Source organism: Acomys minous, assembly GCF_964271855.1.
Source record: "Acomys minous genome assembly, chromosome: 8".
NCBI classification, from domain to species: Eukaryota; Metazoa; Chordata; class Mammalia; order Rodentia; family Muridae; genus Acomys; species Acomys minous.
This window is the reverse complement of record NC_140489.1, coordinates 80,454,327-80,464,289: the sequence shown is the minus strand read 5'-3', so window position 1 is coordinate 80,464,289 and position 9,963 is coordinate 80,454,327. Positions and strand designations below refer to the sequence as shown.

Below are 9,963 nucleotides of genomic sequence, written 5' to 3'. Positions count from 1 at the left end.
CTCGATGGCTAAGGAACTGTCTGTACCACCTGTCCTCCAGACTCTAGAACCACTGCTATTGCCAGGTTAGTGGTCCTCAGGTGGGCCTTCAGAGTGGCACCAGTATCAATCAGAAGCCCTGTGTCCAGTACAATTGGCTCCATTTTCATTCTGTTTCACATCCAGCGTCCATATGGGGACTCAGTGCACCCCAGTGACTGGACAAGTCCTTGAAGCTGTGAGAGTCAGTTACAACCCATCAGGGGTCAGCCTAGCATGGCGATGGATGGAGTGACTACCTTCACTAACATTGCCCAAACCTCAGGGGTGCCAACATGATGCAAGATCCCCCCCATTGTGGGCGGGGCAGTCAGCACCATGCTTTACTGTGGGATGAGTGCTAGGCTGATGAAACCTAACACTTGGGCAAGAAGGGTATTTGCACAGTTGCCACAGGCATGTCATCAGGTTCACACTGATGTGCAGCCCCAGAGGGTGGTTCTAGCACCCAAGCTGCCATCAGCCTGAGTCATATGGTCAGACCCTGACCCCTTCCAACAACTTTGGAGTGCCATGTTTAGATTGTGTTGCTACCTGGAATTTCCATGAGATCTTGACCCTCAGACTACTCACCATAGCAGCTCCCACTGTCGGGGTGGCTACTTACAAGGGCTCCTGTTTTAGTACATTTATCCCCAAAGGCTGATACATGGAATCCTTGGCCTGCAGATGGGGCTCTGTTTTGGAAAGTTCTGGGACCTATCTAAAGGATGTAAGTAAGTAAGTAAGGGCTAGAACAGTCCCCTCTGTGTGCTTTTCTGCTCCCTGTCCACTGTGAGGCAAGTAGCCCTCACATCTTCATTTCTGTTTCTGTGATAGAGACACCAAGTGCCGCCCTAATACATTTGAAACTGTGAGCTGGCAAATTCTCTTTTAAATTGCTCATGTCAGAATGATGATAAGACTAACACATCAAACCAAGACACTTCCTCACAGAAAAGGAAACTAGACTACCTGTTCTTAGTGCTCGTGACCTTTGCCTTCACAGTTAGCATCTGGTCTAGGCTGTGGGCACCACCACAGGATGGCATGGTCTCGTTGAATACACCCCTAATGCCTGTGTGTTAAAGTCTTGGTCTCCAGCCTATGGTGTTCTTGGGATGTGGTAGGGCCTTTGGGGAATGTGGCTTAAGGGAGGACACAATAAAAATGTAACAATGAAACACCATCTTACCCCAGTAAAAATGGCTGTTCTCAAAAAGATGAAAGATAACAAGTGTTGGCAAGGGCATGAAGAAAAGGGAACCCTAGCATCCCATTGGTGGGAATGCAAATTAGTACAGCTGATACGGAAAACAGTATGGATGTTCCATAAAGGTTAAAAATATAACTGTCTTATGATTGAGAAATACCACTATATATATTCAGAGGAAATGAAACTGCATGTCAAAGAGATACTGCATGCTCACGCTCAGTGTAGCACCACTTATAATAGCTAATCTACAGAATCGACCTAGCTGTTTATTAATATATAATAAAGAAAATGTGATATATGGGCCCATCTCAGATTATGTTAATTTTAGGTGCAAAGTCTGAACAAAAGCCATCAATCCCTGAACAGGAAAACCCACCAATCCCTGAACACGAAAACTCACCAATCCCTGAGATCCCCCAAGCTCAGGACTTGAAATTCCACCAATCCTCACTTTGGAAGTCACTGCTCTAGAAAGCTCCATACCCCCCCCCCCCATTTGTCCCTCCTTTTCCTGGATTTGTTCCTCCAATAAATCTCCTCTGCCTGGTGTGACTCTCTCTTTGGAAGAAGCCAAGAAGCAATGAAGAGAAGGAGAGAGAAAGCAAAGAAGTGGAGCAGGGCTGCGGGTCCTGAGCTCCCCAGCTCAGTTGGGGATATTTTCCCCTGGGAGAGCTGTGTGGTTCCTGGGATTCTGTGTCCTGGGATGCATTCCCATTGGGACATTGTCCCACCTCAGAGCTGTGTGGTTCCTGGGCTCCTGTGCCTCAGGATACCCTTCCACTAGGAAGCCTTCTCCCCTCAAAGCTGTGTTGTTCCTAGGTTTCTAAGACCCAGGGTGCCCTTCCATCTGAGCAGGAAGGCTAACACGACTGACTCCATCCATCATCAGCTGACTCTATCATCATCAGCTGACTCCGTTTATCTTCCACTCCTTTAAAAAAAGCCAGTGATTTATATGCTTCTATGGATTTGTTGACAATGATACCAGAATAAAATTGGCATTTAAAAGATATAACTGAGAATTAAGTCTTCTTAGAAATGGATAATTGTTACTTATATTCCAGAGTATGAAAGACATATAATCCCTTAAGAGTCTTAATGCTCAATGACATAAAGTTGAAGCATGTAGTAAAATAAGCAAGTGAATAGAGCCAGGACACTTATCTAATCCATTTGGGCTATCACATAACAAAACATCCTGAGCTGAGAACCTTCCAACACAAGTTTATTTCTTATGATCATAGAGGCTATGAGGTTCAAGATCAAAGTCAAGCTACTCGCAGACTGGTAAAGGCTGTGGACAGGATGGCAGCTGCTTTGCCCTTGGATGGTGAAAGGACTAAGTGAGCTCTCCACTCCTTTTATAAAGGTATCAGTCTAGGCTGGGGAGATGGCCCAGTTGGTAAGTATTTGCTGCCTCAGCAAGATGGCCAGAGTTCAACCCTCCAGAGCCTGTGTGGGAAAAAAGCAAAGCTGAGCAGCACAGAATGCACGTAAAACTAGTACTGGTGGGGGGCAACAGAGATAGAAGGATCTCTGGGGTGTGCTGTTTAGCTATTCTAACAGAGTTTGTGAGCTCCTGGTTCAGTGAGAGATCCTGTCATAAAAACTCATGTGTGAAGGAGGGCGCTGTTCTTAAAGTATCTGAGGTGTGTGTGTGTGTGTGTGTGTGTGTGTGTGTGTGTGTGTGTGTGTATGAGAGAGAGAGAGAGAGAGAGAGAGAGAGAGAGAGAGAGAGAGAGAGAGAGAGAGAGAGAGAGAGACCTTCACTCTGCAATGACAAATCCAAGAGACCAGTGAAACAATTTTTTAAAATACTAATTCTGCCAAAAGGGACACCGGCATAGACAAAAGGCAAAGTGCCTGGTGTGCTGACTGGTTAAGAGACAGTAGTCCCTGTCTCAAGAAATTTCTCCCCTCTTGAGGACATCCTATTGGGACTCTAGATGAGAAAAGCATGGGAGAATGGCAAAGTAGAAGGATCCAGAGGGTCCTAGAAACCTACAAGAAGAACATTATGATGGGCAGATTTGGGCCCAGGGGTCCCGCTCAAACTATGGCACCAGCCAAGGACAATACAGGCTGTAAACTTCAAACACCTACTCAGATCTAGCCAATGGACAGGACATTCTCCACAGTTGAGTGGGGAGTGGGGTATGACTTTCACATATACTCTGGTGCCTCATATTTGACCACGTCCCCTGGATGGGGAGACCTGGTGGCACTCAGAGGAAGGATAGCAGGCTACCAGGAAGAGACTTGATACCCTATGAGCATATAAAGGGGGAGGAAGTCCCCCTCAGTCACAGTCATAGAGGAGGGGAGTACGGGGAAAATGGGAGGGAGGGAGGAATGGGAGGAGACAAGGGATGGGATAACCATTGAGATGTAATATGAATAAATTAATAAAAAATAAAAGCAGGATTATTAAAAAAAAAAAAGAAAGAAATTTCTCCCCTCTTATCTCCATGAGCTGACACTCCACACAATTTCAACTTCGTGTTTTTCTAGCAGGGCCCCCATCCCAAATTCTCCATCCTACTGTTTTGGGGTGTACAGCCTTATCTAATGAGTATCCTGGGATTTGGGGTTGCCCCTTTTCAAATCATGGGCTCATTGACAAAGAAGATGGCCTGCAACTTCCCCGCTCTCAGAGTTCTGAGATAAGAAGGCACCAGCTGCAGGCTGCAGGAGAGAGGCCTATCCTGCTCACCTGTGACTCTTTGATGAGCTCTCTCCCCACCTCACAGTGAAGCAGACCAGATCAATCTGCTTCACCCTCACTCACATCCTAGCGCCCTCCCAAAGGACCTATCCCCTAGCAAAGTAGCAGTTAGGATTTCACCAGAAGAGGCTGCGGCTGGGGACACAACATCCACTGTGGTGCTGTGAGTTTTCCCAGAGAAGGTGATCAGTGATCGGGGAGTTGGGGCGAGGGGAGAGGCAGAGGGCATAGCTTATTGAACTCAGGGGGGAAGTGTTTCATCCTGATGTGCATAAAGCCATTTCAGCAGGGAGACATGACATCCTGGTGAGGTGAGGGAGGATGCAGATGTGTGGCTGTGAGAGAGTGGAGGAGAAAATAAAGATGGCTGCAATTCTGAAAACATTTCACCGCCATTAGCCCAGATTCAAGGGAAATGCTGTTGATTCCCTTGAAATGCTTCATTTACTTCAGTGACAAGCAAACTAGTGCTGGCTGTAAATCATATTCAACAATGTTATATGTAACTACATAATAGATGTATATAACAATAATATAATATAATATACAATATCATATATTATTTCTATTAACTCCCCCAAGACAGCAGCTCATTGGACAGTGACTAACACTGATGATCTGCTCATGGAAGTTTCTAGTGTGGTGTTATTAAAACATCTTGGGCACTCACTGCTCAAATATGGTGCTGTCTGTTCATGGAGATGGCAGAAGTTGCCAACTTCATATATATATAAAGTTCAGAAGGAAAACTTTAAATGGGAACAAGGTTCAGAAATTACAGGAATTCTGAAAATTGTATGCAATGCTAATAAGAGTCCTCACTGGGATACTGTAGACATTACCTTTGGATCCCCTCACCAGTCCTTCTGTGACAACCTTCATGGCACCTGAAATTGTTGGCCATGTTCTCAACGGAAAACACATCAGTGCATGCCTTTAATCCCAGCACTCAGGAGGCAGAAGAAGGTGGATGGATCTCTGTGAGTTCGAGGCCAGCCTGGTCTACAGAACTATAGTTCCAGGACAGCCTGGGCTACATAAAGAAACCATGTCTTGAAAAAAGAAAAAAAAAGGAGAGAGAGAGACACACACACACACAGAGACAGAGAGACACAGAGAGAGACAGAGACAGAGACACAAAGAGAGACAGAGACAGAGAGAGAGACAGAGACAAGAGAGAGAGACATACACACACACACACACACACACACAGACACAGAGAGAGACAGAGACAGAGACATAGAGGCAGAGACACAGAGAGAGACAGAGACAGAGACATAGAGGCAGAGACACAGAGAGAGACAGAGACAGAGAGAGAGACAGAGACATACACACATACATACATACATACATACATACATACATACATACATAGAGACACAGAGTCTCAGGGCTCTCTGGGTTCCTTCCCTTTTGATGCCTCCATTGAGCCTTCTTCTCTCTCTTTTCTCTGCTGACTCTTCAGAGGGCGCTTCCCTCCTGCCAGCATAGTCAGACACTGTTCCCACCTCAAGCATATTCTGAGAACATCCCATACCTTTGCCTAGAATTAGGACTCAGATCATCTCTATACGGCTAGTTTTATAAACCCAGCTGAGCATGATTGTGCACACTTGCAACCTTGCTACTTGGGTGATGGGATCAGGAGAATTAAAAACCCAAGCTCATTTTCTGCCACATAGTGATTTTAAGGACAGTCTGGGCTATGTGAGGCCCTCACCTCGTTGCAAAAAGCTAAGCCAACAATAGCAAAAACCCCTAACCTATCCATATTCCTTGCTGAACACTGAGCCACTTATCTGAAAGTGACCTGAATATGGCTAAGTCCAAGACCAAGCACAATCTCTCTACTTGCTTGACACTTCGTTTCCTCCCAAGCCTGTTCTGCCTCTCTTGTTTGATGACATCAACAACTGAGCTAGAAACTGAGAAGATCTTGGAGATGTCCAACACCCACATTTGTCTCCAGGTTATCCATAACTGGTTTTAATATTTTCCTGCAATTGCCTCCATGTCTGTATCTCCATCTATCTGATAGCATATTTCATGTTCCATAGGCAATAGAGATACAGAAACATAGAGCTGTAGGAAAATGTCAAAGCTATATTTATGTTTTATTTATATCATTTATAAGTATATATAATATGTTATATACATATATTTAACATACATTTCCTAAATTTATACATAATTACACACATATTTTATATATTTATATTATATATATTTATAGATATAAAGTGAGGGAAATGCTAGAAAGAAAAATAAATCAGTAAGAGGGTACAAAGAGAATGATAGAAGGAGGTTGCCACTTCTAATCAGGTGAATTGAGTAGAAAGGACCTCTCTGATGAGGTCACGAATTCAGATGTCTGTAGTGAGTGAGGTGGTGATCCTGTGAGTGTCTGTGTTTGGCTCCTGCACCTGTGTTGCTCCTGCCTGGGTCTAGTCTTACCTGTAGCCTTCAGGATCTGTATTCAAAGTTTTATTCCTCGGTATCTAGTGAGCTCTCCCTCCCCCACTCCTTTTCTGCCTTAGAACATTCACCATGACACCCAGTGTGTGGAACTCTCTATGCTCTTCTGAATACGTCATCCTTTTCATTTCCTCAAGAGGTGTGTGTGTGTGTGTGTGTGTGTGTGTGTGTGTGTGTGTGTGTGTGTTTGTGTGTGTGTGTGTTTGTGTGTGTGTGTGTGTATGTGTGTGTGTGTGTGTATGCGCACATGCGTGTGCATGCACCCGTGTGTGATTTTTGCTTGAAATGGCCATCAACACTTCTGTCTAGACAGTTCTTATATATCTTTCCCAAATCATTGTAAATTACCTTAAATCTATTCTCAGACAATTATATTGCCAACAACAGCAGAGACATGTCTCAGAGTAACCAAGTTTTGCTTCTGATACTAGTATATTTATACACAGGGGAAAAATTAATGTGCCAACACATGCACTTTGAGGTGAGTTAGTAGAGGATACAGCATTGATTACTTCTGACATGATGGTTATTGATTGATCAAATTATTCTATTCATGGTTGCAACACCAAAATATTGGTATCCTTTTCCCACTAAAGCACCATCAAAACGTTTCTCAGGAATCATAAGGTTTCAATATCAGCAAAAAAAAACGTGAGGATAGTTTCCTACATAAGGACCATTGCTGAGAGGGTGTGACAGACAACATAATTCACACCACTCATTAATCAACACTGAGCCACATCTTTTGTTGGATTTGCACTGTAAGAATACCCAGGCTTGGCCTAGTTTGTGGTTTAGAATTACTGCTTCAGAAAGGCAGGTGGATTAATATAGACTGCCCAGGAGAAACCGCTTAAGATCCACGAAGATAAGGCGAGTCCATGAGTGCTGCTATCACTTAGCTTGTTCATCCCCTTGAGTGCCATTTTGTTTGCTTCTCATGCTACTGAAAGACAAAATTTGATTTTCAGCTTTCTTCAGGTGCTCTTTGTTGGACTTCTGCAAAGTTTCTGCAGACTTAAAAATGTAAGCTGTTGAGTTGTTTGCTGGCACATGAAATGTCCAGAGTGAATGCTCTAGCTGGTCAGCAATTCCTGTCTCTGCCTGAAGATCCTGGTGGCAGTGGATCACTACAACTCACAGTAGGACCATTTGGTGTCTTGCACCTGGCTGAAACATCCAAGTTACAATGGTGCCCCTGGGGCTTGGGGATGTAGCATAGTTGGTAGAGTGCTCACTTATCATGCATAAAGTCCAACCTCCAGCACCACAGGAAACCAGGCTTGATGGTTTATGCCTGTGATTCTGTGGTTCCCATGTGGGAAGTGGAGACAGGAAGGAGGAGGAGGAGGAGGAGGAGGAGGAGGAGGATGATGAGGAGAACAAGAAGAAGAACAAGACAAGAACAAGAAGAAGAAGAAGAAGAAGAAGAAGAGGATTATATGATACTGGGGCAATTTAATGTTCTTTCTGAGTCAATGTGTTCTCTTAAGCTTTAAGAGCCATGGTGTACTTGGTTGTGAGAGGCCTGGTTATTTTTAGTAAATGTTTGTCAAATTACAAGAAGAGCAGATGAAATTAAATCTTGGAGTTATTCTGTATCTTGTGACCTAGTTTCCCAAATATGCCTCCAACAAATTTAAAAATATATATATATATCTTGCTTATAGGCGTCACTAAATTATGAGACTCTTATTAATAGTAAGATTGCCTATATGTTTGAAACAGTTACTACCTACTTCTTGCTTTACTGATGGCTATTTATATATAGCATACAAATATGTAAAGATAGGCAAATATATGTGACATATAGCAATCATCATTTATAATATACGTGTCTTTTTTACTTTTAGTTCATCATTTGTGTGTGTGTGTGTGTGTGTGTGTGTGTGTGTGTGTGTGTGCATGAATATGCTCTTATCATGGAGTGTATGTGAATGTCAAATGAAACTCTGTAGAGTTGGTTCTCTCCTTTGCCTTTCATGTGTTTCAGGGATCATAGGATCAAATTCAAGTTGTCAGGCTTAAGAAGGAAGGGCCTTTACTCACTGAGCTATCTGGCTGACCTGCTCGTAATGTTTGCATTAATGAGAAAATTATGTAGGAAAAAAAACCCAGAAACACAGTATGTACAAATTATTGTAAACATTTCCTTCCAAACCACTGTCTTAGTTGTGTATCTCAAATACTATGAAATTACTAAGCAGGCTCACTTCAGTTCTCAGTTTTAGCAAGCTCATACCACTGTATCATAAGGGAGTGGCAGGCAGCCCCACCTGGTGTCAGAGAAGTCCCTGAGCCTCACTGACTGTGAATCATGTCTTCATGGACCAATAGACAGGGATAGTTCTCTTAAGAAGAAATTCAGTTTAACTGAAATTAAATAAAAGTCAAGGAAAGATATTTTAAACAATTTGAATCACCTGGAGAAGTTTGGGCCTACAATAAGTATCTGGAAAATCATGAATAAATACAAGCCATTGTGAGCTGCTGGAGACAAGGCAAACCTAGAGATAATATTTGCAAAGCAAACATGATATGCAGAGCTTGTGCAACTTAATAAAAAATGCAAATGTCTGTGTGTGGCTTTGCTAATGGTGCTCTGAAGAATGCAAAGTAAACTTATTTTACCTACATTTTAACTAAGAAATGAAGGTATCAGCAGGAAGTTCTGAGAAGCAGACTCAAAGCAAATGCACTGAAAATGTCCTGTGTTACATAGCTCTACTGGTAAAAGAGCAATGCTTTTCAAATCACAAGCTTAATCCAAAGAAGACTTACCCTTTACCCCTGCTGGTTTAAAATTACTGTTTTTGAAATTACTTATGAAGGCGACCCCTTTCTAAAATGTAGCACGGATTCAAGTTGTAAATCTCAATTTGTTACCACTTTGAATAGAATTAATGGAGATGAGATGGAAGTATCTGTTATTATTGAGACATTTTCAAGGGGTAATTGCATTTGTGTGAAATCTCACAGTGGACTCGCTCAGTCATGTTTCAGGCCAGGCTCCTCGGAAGCAGGGGCAGAACCTGTGGTCAAGAGAGTTCTTACACTCTTAAGTCAGACATGGGCTGCAGGTGGCTCAGGGGAGCTATCCTGGTACACTGTGAGAGCTGGCAAACAGTTGCGGTAGCCCCACAGCTGTGTTACTAAGATGAATTGGATGGGTGGACGCTTTGCAACCAAATAATGAAGAAAAGGACACAGAGACATTGAAAGGAGAACAAAACATGGTACAATCGGGAACAAGGACAGAGGACATCTGTTGGGTTCAATAACCACACAGCTCTTAGAAGCTGCGTATTCTTCATCCTTGTATGTAACTAGCCTAAGCCAAAAATACTTACAAAATGCAGCATCAGTACTGAGCATGTGCAGACTCATGTGCAGACTTCTCTTCTGTCATTATTTTCCAATCATATAGATATTTATATTGTATGAAGTACAATAAATAAAGCAGAGACTATGTATATATACAGGAGGATGTGTGTGGATCGATATAGGTTATATGTAAATACCACACCAT

At 42.9% G+C, this 9,963-nt stretch overlaps 1 protein-coding gene across 1 annotated transcript in view; it reads right to left on the bottom strand.

The window, feature by feature from the left end:
- The window catches only part of PIK3CG (phosphatidylinositol-4,5-bisphosphate 3-kinase catalytic subunit gamma), a 65,986-nt gene that overhangs the window by 42,408 nt on the left and 13,615 nt on the right, over nt 1-9,963 (bottom strand). The window lies entirely within an intron of this gene.